The sequence below is a fragment of the Myotis nattereri genome (genome assembly GCF_964212035.1).
Source record: "Myotis nattereri genome assembly, chromosome: 17".
Classification (NCBI taxonomy): Eukaryota; Metazoa; Chordata; class Mammalia; order Chiroptera; family Vespertilionidae; genus Myotis; species Myotis nattereri.
Window position 1 is genome coordinate 7,594,456 of NC_138092.1, and position 13,882 is coordinate 7,608,337.

Below are 13,882 nucleotides of genomic sequence, written 5' to 3' on the forward strand. Positions count from 1 at the left end.
CACTCCACTCCTCTGGCAGTTAATAGAGCAACACAATTTTCCCCCCAGGAGGGCAGAACCCGCCCATCGCAGGCTGTTGCCGCAGTCTCCTGCCTTACAGTAAGTGAAACAGATACCAGACACACAAAAAGACTCAAGAGGACCAAGTGACGTAAACAAAAACCCTCCTTACAATCATTCAGGCCTAGGCCCCACTTTCTTCTGCCCAAGAAACTACCACTGTCAACTTCTTGGACATACCACCACAAGTTGTTCTTTATAACGGCCTATGATTAATTTTTATCAAGCACAACTGACAACAGAAAAACGTAAGTCTCCAAAAAATGAAATTCTGTCACAAAGGGTAAAAATGCCTTCCTTTTTTACGGCAGAGTAGGATTCCGTTGTGTAAAATGAGCCAGTCGGAGAAAGACAAGAACTATATGATCTCACGCATATGTGGAATTTAATGAACAAATTGAACCACCAAGCAGAACGGAGACAGTCTCATAGACGGAGAGCAGGCGGACAGCTTGGGGTGGGGGGTGGGGGGTGTTGGGGGACATTGAGAAAAAAAATTTAAAAAGAGAGAGAACTCATGGACATGAGCAACCGTCTGGTGATTCTTGCGGGGTGGAGGGGATGAATGGAGGCAGAAGAGGGCAGAGAGGGGATAAATGATGAGGGGTTAATTAAATTAAAAATTCAATTCTGACAGATTTTATAACAAAACCACAAATGGGAACCTAAAGAGACTTTGCTTGGGGTGATGGGCACATGACGCAGTGTTCAGATGATGTTTTATTGAGTCGTACACTTGAAATCTGTTTGGGTTTATGAACCAATGTTACCCCAATAAATTCAATTAAAAATATTTTTTAAAATATTGGATCACAGCCCTAGCCAGTTTTACTCAGTGGATAGAGCATCAGCCTGTGGACTGAAGGGTCCCAGGTTTGATTCTGGTCAAGAGCACATGCCCAGGTTGTGGGCCTAATCCGAAGTAGGGGGCGTGCAGGAGGCAGCTGATCCATGATTCTCTTTCATCATTGATGTTTATCTCTCTCTCTGTCCCTCCTCCCTTCCTCTCTGAAATCAATAAAAATATATTTTAAAAAAATACTGGATCACAAAAATAAATAAATACAACATATTAAACAGTTAGGCTGCCCACAACCCCACTACAATAACTTTGCCTTGATAAATCCTACCTGTCTCAAGACAAGCTTAAATCTCCAACTCCCTCCAGCCTCTAAAATTTCATTTACTGTATAATTTAACTGGTAAGTAATTAAACCCTATGATCATGTGTAGATATTTAATTTGTCCTGCGTGGGTTTACCATTCAGTGGGAACTTAGCTTACTACCTGCTTGGTGTCTCCATCTAAAATATGGCTTTAGATATAGTAGGAATTCATTAAACATTTATTAATTTGCTAAAGGTTTTCAGCCAAGACTAAAAATTTCAATTTTCTTTCAGATACTCTAAAAGGTGTCATTACCAGGGCTACCCAAAATGCACATGCCTTTCTTTAAAAATATTCCAATTAAACTTAGTGATTTGCTTATTTTATTGTCCTTCATTTATATTTTTCCTTTGATGTTTAATATCTGCTCCCTCTAGCCAACTCAAAGCTTGACTTGGACATGACAATGGAGATGGATCACATTTACTTTCCATTTAGACCTGAACCGACCTATCTACCCTTATTTAAACAAAGGGATAAGAATTCACTGTTCACATATGTTTCCCACCAAAGGTCAAAAACATGAGTCTTGTTTCTAAATAAATCTGGCTAGAGATGAGAATGAAAATATGTAACAGGTAGGCAAAGGGGTGGGTAGTAAAGAAGACTTGTCTGACACACGATAAAGGTTAGCCAATCCTGACACTCACTTAAAAAGGACACTTTCACAGGAAAGGTTTACTATGTCAGTCTGATAAACACCACAGTTCCAGTCCCAATATCATCTGCTGTTCTTCCCAGCTGTGTTTGCTCATCACTGTGTACATAACATATGCATAGATTCAGAAAATAAACTAGCAGTCTTCCCTAACCTGCTTTGCAGCTCACATCTTCCTATATCCTGAGGTTAGGGAAGAGAGCATAGTACATCTTGTTTTAACCAAACAGACCAACCAACTTCCTCAGATTTTGTATTTAAAGCACAACTTACATCCTGCTTACAACATCCACTGGGGGATGACTTCCCAATCTTTGATATTCCGCTTGCCAAATCTAATGTGCATTTGAAATGCTCTCTGCAAACGCTGCTAACTCCCTGCACCGCGACTTTCTGTCAGCATTTGCTGGTACCATTATCTCCCTACTTTTTCAAAATCTTTCTGAGCTCCTACCTGGGCACCAGGTGCACGAGGTGTAATAAAGGGACCTCTGAAACACTCTCTGTAACAGCACCTTACAGCTGCCTTTCCCTCCTGGTGCTCAAACAGACTTGGGCACATCTAGCTGATCACTGCTCCAGCAAGATTGCCTCTTATTTTTAGTGGCTCCTAGCTGTTGAGCTTCCTTAGACAACCTGCCATTACATCTCAGGGTAACATTTTCTCTAATGCAATAGTCAATCCAGTCAACTCAGGTACCAACTAAAAGCTCACCACACAACTATTTTAAGTCATTCTCCTTTATGGCAAACAAGTTCAATGTGGCCTCCCACCGAACTTTGAAAGCCAATGAGAAAATATTCTACAACCCATGAAGCAACAGTTGATTCTTGTGGCTGTCATTTCTAAGTGACAGATGAAAATAACTTTAAGTGTAGATATTCCTAAAGAACAGGAGAAGTTTCTTTTGTTGTTGTTAATAGTCAACTGAGGATATTTTTCCATTAATTTTTACGGAAAGGGGAAGAGGGAATGACAGAGAAATATCGATGTGAGAGAAACACATACACACATCGATTGGTTGCCTCCTGCATGAGCCCTGACCAGGGCCAGGGCCAGGGAGGAGCCTACAACCAAGGTATGTGCCCTTGACCAGAATCAAACCTGGATCCTTTGGTCTGCAGGCTGACGCTCTACCTGCTGAGCCAAACCAGCTAGGGCAAAAACAGTACATGTTTCTACTGCCATCCTGATGATGACAAAGTGCTCAACTTGATCAAATCACAAATATAAGAATGCAATAGTTCCTAAATTGCAAAGAAATTCAGCCCACATTCATTTTTTTAAAAATTCACAAATTAGGATTAAAATTCTAATAATGTCTATATTTTTTACAAACTAAAGAAAAGTGCAAAATCAAAGTGTTATTGGTAATAAGTGGGCTTTTAACTCTTTTTAGGAGCGTTAGAAGACTTTCTTCAGACAATGCAAGAGGGCAATTTTCCAGTCTTTCTTATTTAAGAACTGATTCTTAGCCAAATGATAATGTTCCTTATTCATTTAAATAAATTGTTACTTACCAGATTCTCTCAAAAAAATGACTTAAAGAGGCAATTTTCTAAATATCCAAGTAAGTGACTTAAGTCCAAACCGTGAGACTGTGGCATACGGTGAATGCATGATAAGCACAACCCATCACCACCATTCTTTAGCCCAACCCATTACACCGGCCCCCAGGCACCAAATTCATCCTATCCAGCAACTATGAAGGAAAAGCATAAAAGTTATTTTATTGAGAAAAACCTAAAATCTTTTGTTCCTTCTCATTGCATAAACAGGTTCATTCCTCCAGCACTCACCTCTGAAAAAGGTACAGTAACAAGCTAACATTTCAGACAATCATCTAAGGTCCAGGATGGCTATGGAAAAAAATGGCTCCCTACTCCCAATGCCACTCTTTACAAAGGAGAGCAGTAGAAAGACAGCAATGTTCTACACTGATTTCATTTCCCAGTTATATGGAGACTAGTAGTGTCCCCCCAGCTAAGAATTAAAAATATAAATAAGGCCCTAGCCACTTTAGCTCAGTGGATAGAGCGTCAGCCTGTGGACTGAAGGGTCCCATGTTTGATTCTGGTCAAGGGCACATGCCCGGGTTGAGGGCCTATCCCCAGTAGGGAGCATGCAGGAGGCAGCCAGTCAATGACTCTCTCTCATCACTGATGTTTCTATATCTCTCTCCCTCTCCCTTCCTCTCTGAAGTCAATAAAAATATATTTAAAAATAATATATATGTGGATTTATTTTCATCCACCTAACCATGGGAAATTTCTGAAAGCCTAGTCTGTATCCTATATAGGCTCATACATATTAACGTTGAGAAGCCTATTAATCACTGTGTCTGCCCATCATTTCACTACTGAAGAGGGAAGCCGAGGGCTAGAATGCACCTCTGGCCACACAGCAAAAGTCAGTGACTAAACTGAAAAGGGAACCCCAGTTCACCTATTAGTCAGAGAAAGGCACACATACCAGGTCCATCTTTTTGTAACACAAAGAGTGCTTGATACTATACGTATGACTACAGTTACAAACTCAAAATGGTACAGAATCCCTCTCTTTCTATCTTGAAAAGTGACCAAGAAGTTGGGCCTAGCTAATTGGGTGATGCTGAAATCAAGACAAGCTTGTGGTCCAGGGACACTGGGCAGAAGACAGGTCCATGGTGCTGAATGACAGATCAAGAAAGGAAACAGACTCATTCCTCATAGATTCAGTGAAGTGTGGGAAGGTGGTATTTGACAAGGGAACAGAACTTAGTAATGGAAAAACCTGAGATTAGGAAATATGGAGGGACACAAACTGGAATATACTTGGGGGTATCCTACGATATCTATCAGCTAGTAGCCAAGTCTGTTTCGTAGGTTGGGGATGAGGGCACAGGTAGAGAAAACAATGGATGTATAGACATCATAGCTGTTAAGGAGAATATTAAACCAGGTATTCAAAGAACAAGAAATTTGGGAACAAAGTAGGTAATCAATTTTGGGAACACACGAAAACTGCAGTTTTTTATGAGGGCAAAAAAAGGTCAGGTCAGAAGAGCAACTACAGCAAGTCTTGGAGTGAGGGCTGGAGCTCTCTGAAATAAAGAGAGTGAACTGCTGGTTAAGCATTTACTTAAAATCAGTGATGACCTGGTTGGGGGGTGGGAGAGTTGGGGAGTAACTCCAGGCTCATAGTAGGTCTCTAATATTTGGCAGTTCTGTTCTCTCCCAAGACCAACAACTAGGTGGCAGCCCTTGAAAGCTTGGAGCACACTCACAGAAGTAGTACGTGCCCCAGGCGATAAAAGATTAATGAAGCTAGTCAATCACATTACCTAAGGCACTTAGAAATGCCTAGATTGTTAGACAAATAATGGGAAAACTGTATATTCATACCCTTTCTCCATGTTCAACGAGATTCATATTCTAAAGGCCCCATTCACCCAAATACTAACTTTTCTTTGATATCTTGACCAAAATGAAATTACAAAAACAAATGCTTGCTTCATTTCTTCTTGAGTTACATTACACAGGTCATCACGCCCTAGCAGGCTTGGTTCAGTAGATAGAGTGTCAGCCTGCAGACCAAAGGGTCCCAAGTTGGATTCCGGTCAAGGGCATGTACCTCTGTTGCAGGCTCCTCCCCCGCCCCGGCACATGTAGGGGGCAACAAATCCATGTGTTTCTCTCACATCAATATTTCTCTCTGTCTTTCCCTCTCTTCCACTCTCTCTAAAAATCATTGGGAAAATATCCTCTGGTGAGGACAAAAAAACAAACAAACATTATACAGGTAATCTCAATTAGAACTATCAAAGAAGGGGGACATTAACAAAGTACGTGTCTGAATCAGAGCCAGGACATCACATCATAAAGAGTGAACATTTTGAAGAGTCCCAAGAAGTTCTCCCCTGTGGACACTATCTAAGGTCCTAAGATTCAACACTGAGCATGGCTCCAGCACAACCCACTCATTAGAGGAGACACCAAATGATGGGGCTGTGCCTGTGAAATACACTTCCTGACACTGACACATGACTCGGCACCATTTCTTCAGGGTGGCAAAGTCCTTGGGGCTTTACCAGGGAACATAGCCACATGGCGACCCAGGTCAGTGAAAGATGTGTTAGCACAATATGCCACAATGTGGCTTCAAATCTGAAACTCCTTCAAAGCATTATTCTTTGGTTGGCTACCTAGATGTCATCGCAAGAACACACTCCATACAGAGTGGGGCAAAAGTAGGTGTACAACTGTTACTATGAAAAATTAGACAATAATTAATCAATAATAATATAAGAATAAACTGTTTCATGTAAACCAACTTTTGCCCCACCCTGTATTGTTCTTTAAACTACCTCTTCTTCTGAAGCATTGCATGTGTTAATCCAGTATGCTAATGTGTCACATTGTCTGTCATCCCCTTAGCCCAGTGGTTCTCAACCTTCCTAATGCCTCGACCCTTTAATACAGTTCCTCATGTTGTAGTGACCCCCAACCATAAAATTATTTTCGTTGCTACTTCATAACTATAATTTTGCTACAGTAAACAATATGTAATTATATATGTGTTTTCCGATGGTCTTAGGCGACCCCTGTGAAAGAGTCATTCGACCCCCAAAGGTGTCGTGACCTACAGGTTGAGAACCGCTGCCTTAGTCCATTCTGCAGATATTGTGTGTTTATCTGTGTAGCGAGTGTCTGGAAATTCCAAGTGTGAAGCCACAAGCTACATAGCCTCTAGCTCAGCGGTTCTCAACCTGTGGGTCGCGACCCCTTTGGGGGTCGAACAACCCTTTCACAGGGGTCGCCTAAGACCATCGGAAAACACATATGTAATTACATATTGGTTTTGTGATTAATCACTATGCTTTAATTATGTTCAATTTGTAACAATGAAAATACATCCTGCATATCAGATATTTACGTTACGATTCATAACAGTAGCAAAATTACAGTTATGAAGTAGCAACAAAAATAATTTTATGGTTGGGGGTCACCACAACATGAGGAACTGTATTAAAGGGTTGTGGCATTAGGAAGGTTGAGAACCACTGCTCTAGCTGATCCTATGCAGTGATCACATCTCACCCTGGACACATTACTACTATAAACACAGGTCAACCCAACTGCAATTGTGGATGCAGTGAAAACTGAACCTGATCCAAATTTTATCAGTCTTCTGGCCTCAATTCTCTATGCCCAGCTTCAAATGGATTGCACTGCCATTCTCATTACAGGGATGCAGTATTATTTTTACTGATTATTTAAGATGTGTTAGAGTTTTCTTCCTCATTAATTCTGGCTGATTTAAAAAAGAACATGTCTTTTCTAGAAATGTCACCAGTGAAATGCATCTAATTTTTTCTCTAATGTGGTATTTTCCCTGTCCATAAAACTTATTTGATTAGCAGTGCCATAGAAGCTAAAGCTTTTGTATGCAGGCACTCAAGCATAATTTAATCATTTTATTTAAGCATGAAAAATATTATTCTGAAAGCTCAGTTAGGTAAAAAAAAAAATCTCTGATTCGTTTAAACTTACATTTACAGGTATATTAAAGGTGAAATAAATCACAGGATGCTCAGTATGCAAAGGAACAGTGTTAACTTTGTTATAATAGTCAGCAGTAAGTTAAAAAACGTGTTATTAGAAAATGTAAGGAATAACTATCTCATTTTAAATAACTGTATTTAAACAGGCTTTTTAAAAATAAATTTTGATTTGTATGAAACCCCTTTTATAATACCCGATTTTCACCTATGGAAACCACTTTCATAGTCAAACAAGATGAGGTTCTAATTACATAATACCATTTATCTGCTGAGGATAAAAGTGCCAACAAATGAAAATGCACATTAGGCAAGAGATTGTCAAAAAAGAAAATTGTCTTTTTTTTTCTTTTCTCTTTTTGTTTTTTGTTTTGTTGTGTGTGGTTTTTTTTTCTTCTTTTTTTTTTAATAACCCACTCACTAACAAAAGACTGCAGTGGCTTCCAAATTATAGGTTGTTATTTTTAGTGGAAGTAGTTCAATATTCATATTGGAGCAGATGTAGCAGTTTAACAAAACAGCTCTTCAAATCCTGCACAAATTGAAAACAGGAAAACTGATTGCATTTTCTCTTATCACTTTCCTTTTCTGAATTGACACTTTTGGCCTCCTGAAAATTTACACATGGCTTTCATCTCAAAAGCACCTGCTGATCAAATAGAAACCTAACATTTTCATGAAAATGGTATAAAGGACTAGTTTTGTTCTAACCGCTGTAAAGGGCATCGGTTGCCTACTTGATGGCAAAAATTGCTGTGTATAAGGCCTGTGAATAACAGCTTTATATTTCCATTGCGGTTTCGAAAAATATGTTATGTCTTTTTTGAGGTTTTTGCATATTCACTTTTTGTACAATTCACATTTCTTTGACTCAATGTCTGCCTAATACTTTTTGTTTTCTTATGCAGAGCCTCAGTAAGCGGAGTGTATAAAAAAGTAGATTACACTAAGAAAATAAGGAATACTTCGAATTTATTTTCCCTGCCTCTGCTTCAAATATGCATATATTTATCTTCACACATGACTGCCTATGCATGCAGGTTGGAGCAAAGGTAGGTGGATAGCTGTGGGTATGTGGAACACAGGGTTTACTCGTGTAATATTATTAATTATTGCATTATTTTCCATAAGGACTGTAACCCTACTTTTGCCCCATTTCCACCCACCAAAAGCAAACAGGAAGCAAGCAGTCAAGTCAGTTCCTCTTTTGGAAGGAGCCTTACACAGCCTTTTATCAGATAGAGATTTGGCAGGTTCTGGGATGTCTGGCCGTCCTGGACTTGGACGTCACCCACACACACCCTGGTACACATCTCCACGGTGTGACCAACCACTGTACACACCCCCAGAGAAAGTAAAGGCCGATCTTGAAAATGGTTATTTATACGGAAAATATGCAAGATTGGTATCTAGGCTGCTTCTGAGATTTCTAAATAAAAGTGCTCCACACAGTTCTCTGCAACACCCAGTTCTGGGTGACATTAAAGATGCTCCAACAACGTGCTCTCTCTCTCTTGCTCTCTCAGCCCACAGAGCTCTGCCCCTTCGGAGAGATTCCAGGCTGTCCCTTCGGATTCTGCCTGGGGGACAAGGTAACCTGAAGGCAGAAGTGGCACGCGGTAATGTATGTGCCACTCTGGCCAGTTGGCCTGTGAATCCCAGCGTTGCACCATGCTCACTGAGGCAACAACAAACCTGAAATGTCAATATGTTCAGTCACTGGAAGTGAAATAATGGGGCTCTATTGTCTTACCCAAAGGATTGTGCTGTCAACAAGAAAACATGCCCCCTAGCTTTAAACAAATTGTAATTAGGCTTTTAGAGACTGGATTGCATTTATCTAGGAAAACACCTATCTTGACAAGGGGTAAGAGGCAAAACAATCATTTTTTTTTTCCCATGTCCACCCATTTCGAGGACCTTCCAAAGTTGATATTACAGTTTTAGGAAATACACTCATGAATCAATAAAACATTTTGTATTCTTTTTAAAAACTAACTCCAAAGAAAAATGTCCAGGGTTCAAATCCAAAGTCCCAGTCTACCTAACAGGCTCAGAGTGACTTTTTTCTCTAGACCAAGTAGAAACAACACTAGAAAATCAACTAACGTCATATTAAAAGTAGGCTTTGTTAGCTTTTCTCGCTCACTCAAGTACGTTAGCACCGATTCATCACTCTTTCAAACCAAGTCACATAAAATCAGACACAAATGGTCAATTCCCAAAGCCTGCACCTTTTTTCCTCAGTTTGCCAATCCTCCAAATAAGGGATAAATGAAACTCCTGTTAAAATAAGGGGGGCAGGGGGGAAAGGTTGCTGAGAAAGCAGGGGGTGGAGGGGAAGAGGAAATCAGACATTTAAGTCATTCAAATCCTGCCGAAGTTCTCTGGCCCTCCCTTGCCCTAGAAGACGGTCTCCCCTTAAAATAAAAATGAACTAATCAAGTTGTTAAGAAGCTTTTTTTCTCTCCCCTCTTCATCTAAAGGCTTCGGTGTCCAGTCAATAAATAAGCCATTGTTCCCCCTTTTATAGAGTCTCTTTAAAGCTATTCAGGCTGGCAAACCTAAACCCAATTCAAGATAAGGCTCTCTGGTAATCTCACCTCGGTGTGTCCAGTCGGGATAGCAGAGGTGATGGGAGATAGCGGCCAGGCCAGGGCTGATGTCTCCTCGTCACCCATACAACAAAAGGCAGATTTCTCTTTCTCCCTCTGCTAATCTTGAAATGTAAATTCTCTCTGCCAGCTAAGAGGAGCGACAGATAACATGTTACATCTTCACTTCCCCTGGTCTTATCGACTTCTGAATCATTTGGAAAGGGAGCGAGGGAAAGAGAAAATCAGCCTCTCCGTGCTCCCCCCCCCCCACCCCGCTCCTTCCCACCCCTCCCACCTCCCCGCTCGCCTCCCCTCCCCGCTCACTGAGATTACCTTCTGGCAAAGGAGCGCAAGAGAGGCAAGGCAGCCCAGGCGGCACCCAGACCGTGGCTTTGTATTCATTAAACACACATCAGAGCTTATCAGAAGTAAAAGGCTTGTCAGGGTGGCACATTGTGTGTGAGTGAGTGTGTGCGCGCAGGAGGGAGCGGAGAGGAGCCAACGTGCATCGGGGCGATTACAATATCAGCAGGGCCCAGATGGAGGCAGGAAAATAAACAGAGGGTGCATGTGAGACAGAGCAGGAGAGAGAGGAAAAGTAGGAGAGAGAGGGGAGAGACAGGCTGCAGGAGAGAGAAAAAAACCCTGAAGGAATAAGGGGAGGGTTTCAGGCCCCAGGATGGTGCGGGGAGGGGGGGGGGGGCAGTAAGTAGGATGGAGGTACCCAAGGCCGGGTGAGAATGAACGGCGGGTGGTCTCCTGCATTCCCAAATCTGCCCCTAACCTGAGAGAACGGGGGGGAGTCCAGGCTAGCAAACTCTATGTCTGCTCCTCGGCTAGCCCACGGTCATTTTGGAGGTTCTGTCGAGGTCAGAGGGTGAGTGTATCAGTGACATATTTGCCTTCTTACCTCCATCCAAATAGCCACAGTTTGTAAAACAAACGTAGTTGAGTGCTCAGCGCGATTACACAGCCTTCCAGACCAACCTCAAGTGGGAGTTCTTGCCTCTTTCTTTGCTGACCCCAACACCCCTAAATCACTTACATGCGCGCGCGCACGCACATCCCCCCATGACAGGGACAGGCACAGGCAAGACACTGAACCTCTCTGCTTTAATGCATCCCAGCACAGGACGTGTGTAGCGAGTATTCCTGTGATGAGAAGGAGCACTAGGATTGGTGGCTACAGGTGACTCCTGGAGACATCTGCTCCACCTCCAGATACTGCTGGGGAGGAGGGTCCGTATGTGTACATCTCGCAACACAGATGCTCGGGGTGGGAATTTGCAATGGAGGCAACGAGTCCCTGCCTGAGCTGCCTCCCAGCTCTTCACCCACCCAGGGCCCAAGAAACCGTCAGAGACCAAGCAGGGCCAAGGCTTGCCCATCAGACCAGAGTTCATCCTCCACCCCATCAGGGTGAGGAAGGAGACACATCTGGTCAGCCCCGTAGCAGCCCCTTTTCACTTGTAAAGGCACCCATCAGACCATCTGAACACCTGATCACATCCTTAATGGAGTGCAGATAATGCAGCAAAAAGGTTACTTCAGCCCTAGCGGGTGTGGCTCAGTGGATAGAGTGTCAACCTGCGGACGGAAGGGTCCTGGGTTCAATTCCGGTCAAGGGCACATGCCCGGTTTTTCAGGCTCAATTCCAGTAGGGGGCGTGCAGGAGGCAGCCAATCAACGATTCTGTCTCATCATTGATGTTTCTATCTCTCTCTCCCTCTCCCTTCCTCTCTGAAACCCATAAAAATATATTAATTAGAAAAAGGTTACTTTATTGGTTGGGGGGGGGGCGTATGTGGTGGTGTTAAGAAGCTCTCGCTGCAGTAGGAAGTGTGAGTTCAGAATAAAATAGCCAGTAAACTGCAGAACTGCTCATGGCACACAGTGACGCTTCGGGTTATAACACACGGGGTGTGTGGTGTCTCCATACAAAGGGACAGAAATGGTAGGGCTGAGAGGAGGAAGGCCAGTGAGTAGAGAAAGAAAAAAAACAACATACATGAGCAAGAGCGTGGCCTCACAGAGGAGACAAATTTGAAGAAGTCCTTGAGAAAATGAGGTGAAGCATGGTCAACCCAAACACAGTGTTATGTGTAGTGGATCTTCCCTCCCCTTCCCACCCCCCACTCCCCCCCCACCTCCGACAAATGAATCACGGGAAATTTGATAGGTAAGGCACAGTGAAACAAACTGGGCACAGCTGGGGGAAGGGCGTGTGTGAAAAATCTTTGCAATGAAGGCCAGGTACAAGGGGGTCTGCCACAACCCTCCAGTAACCCAACAACCTGGGCAACCTCGTGGCATCACCGAGATGAGTAAAAGGTGATACTTCTCCAAAAACCCGCAGAAAGTGGGCAGGTTCAGTAGTTAGAGAGGGCGCGAGGGTAGGAAGTCAATCATCTGGCAGGTACATTCCCTAATGAGTGAGCTCTACATGGGCTACTCTGTCATTCTCCCGTGTTTTAAATTTAATAACAGATTCCTGGATATCATTTCAGCTCTTATAAAAGGTGACCTCTCACATTTTCCCTAGTTGTTATACAAAACTGCATTCAGAGTAACCAAATCCAACCACACATACTTTCCCCTTTATTATATATATTTCAGTAGATCAATTTGGACACAGACTACATGCAAATGCCTGTAAATCGAATGCAACTCTAGGAAGAAAAAAAAATACAATTTACAAATGTCCAGTGAATTTTCCATTACATGTTCTTTAAAAATATGCTATTAAAAAAACAAACAAAACCCATGCAGTACTTGCAAACTCAGAAAAGGCTTACATATTTTTCTTTTAAAAGCATCTAAACACTTACGACATGAAGAAAGGTGTGCAAAACCGATTTGCCAATGTTCTTATTTTGTAAGAGGTGCAGTATTTCTATTACAACCTTGTTTGTTCATTGACTTTTGACTCACAGAAAAGATCAACCAATTCTCAAATGGGAAGAATCCATGACTCTCTTCCAAAGCAAATACTTTGCTGCAAAGCTTTCCATTTTTAAAAAAGCAATATAACAATCAAGAGCTATAATCACAGAATAAGTGTCCAACAGAAAGTGGTTTCTATAATCACAGCTGTCTTAAAGTCCAGGCTGGTGACTAGAAATCTTAATTGCAACTAGTTCTCGTCTTAATAATAGGGTGCCTTTCTATAAAAGCAAGAAGTCCATCTGCCCCAGGCAGATAAGTTTTGAAGCATTAATTCAGATAAAAATCTAGCATTTTCTTTCTTTCTTTGAGTATGTGAATTCTAGTGTGCTATAATGTGAGAATTCCAGCATATGACCATTACGGCATAATATCTCATTGCTCAGCTTGTCATTATTTCATTTGTAATTCTTATGTTAATTATGTTCATAATTACTATAAACAGATGTGGTAGACATCCATGTGACCTTTTATTGAGGAATGCATTCCTCACTTATTTTACTTTAATTCCTCATTTATGTGAAACTGAACTACAGAAAGAAAAGAAAAAAAGGCTTTCTAATTTTCGGATGTTTAATGTACATAAGTTAATACAGAACCTAAACCTTCTACATCATCTTCATTTCAAAATATTAGACTGTTCTTAACACGTAAGCAGCTTCATAGCACATTTTTAACTTGCACGCTGAACCTGCCTGCTCCTCACTAAATTGCTGCTGTGGATGTCAAACAAAGGCTAGCATCCATCTTTAAGTGGCTTGTCTTTTTTTTTTTTTTTTTTAATATCAAAGGTTAATGCAGCAGAATTGTGCTTCGAAACCAAGTGCCTAGCAGCTACATAGCGATTTATTCACTCATAACTCAACCATCACCCTCTTTACATAAAACACATTTACAATAAAATCAGTATGGATTTC

The 13,882-nt window shown here is 41.7% G+C and overlaps 1 protein-coding gene across 2 annotated transcripts in view; it reads right to left on the minus strand.

The window, feature by feature from the left end:
- RUNX1T1 (RUNX1 partner transcriptional co-repressor 1) overlaps positions 1 to 13,882 on the minus strand; it is a 144,757-nt gene that overhangs the window by 126,684 nt on the left and 4,191 nt on the right. Inside the window, exon 1 of one of the 2 annotated variants that reach the window (XM_081110884.1) lies at positions 10,029 to 10,227. The exons of the other annotated variant lie outside the window; for it this stretch is intronic. The gene's annotated coding sequence lies outside the window, so the exon portion shown is untranslated. Of the gene's footprint in view, positions 1 to 10,028; positions 10,228 to 13,882 lie in introns of those variants that run through there. 2 annotated transcript variants of the gene reach the window in all.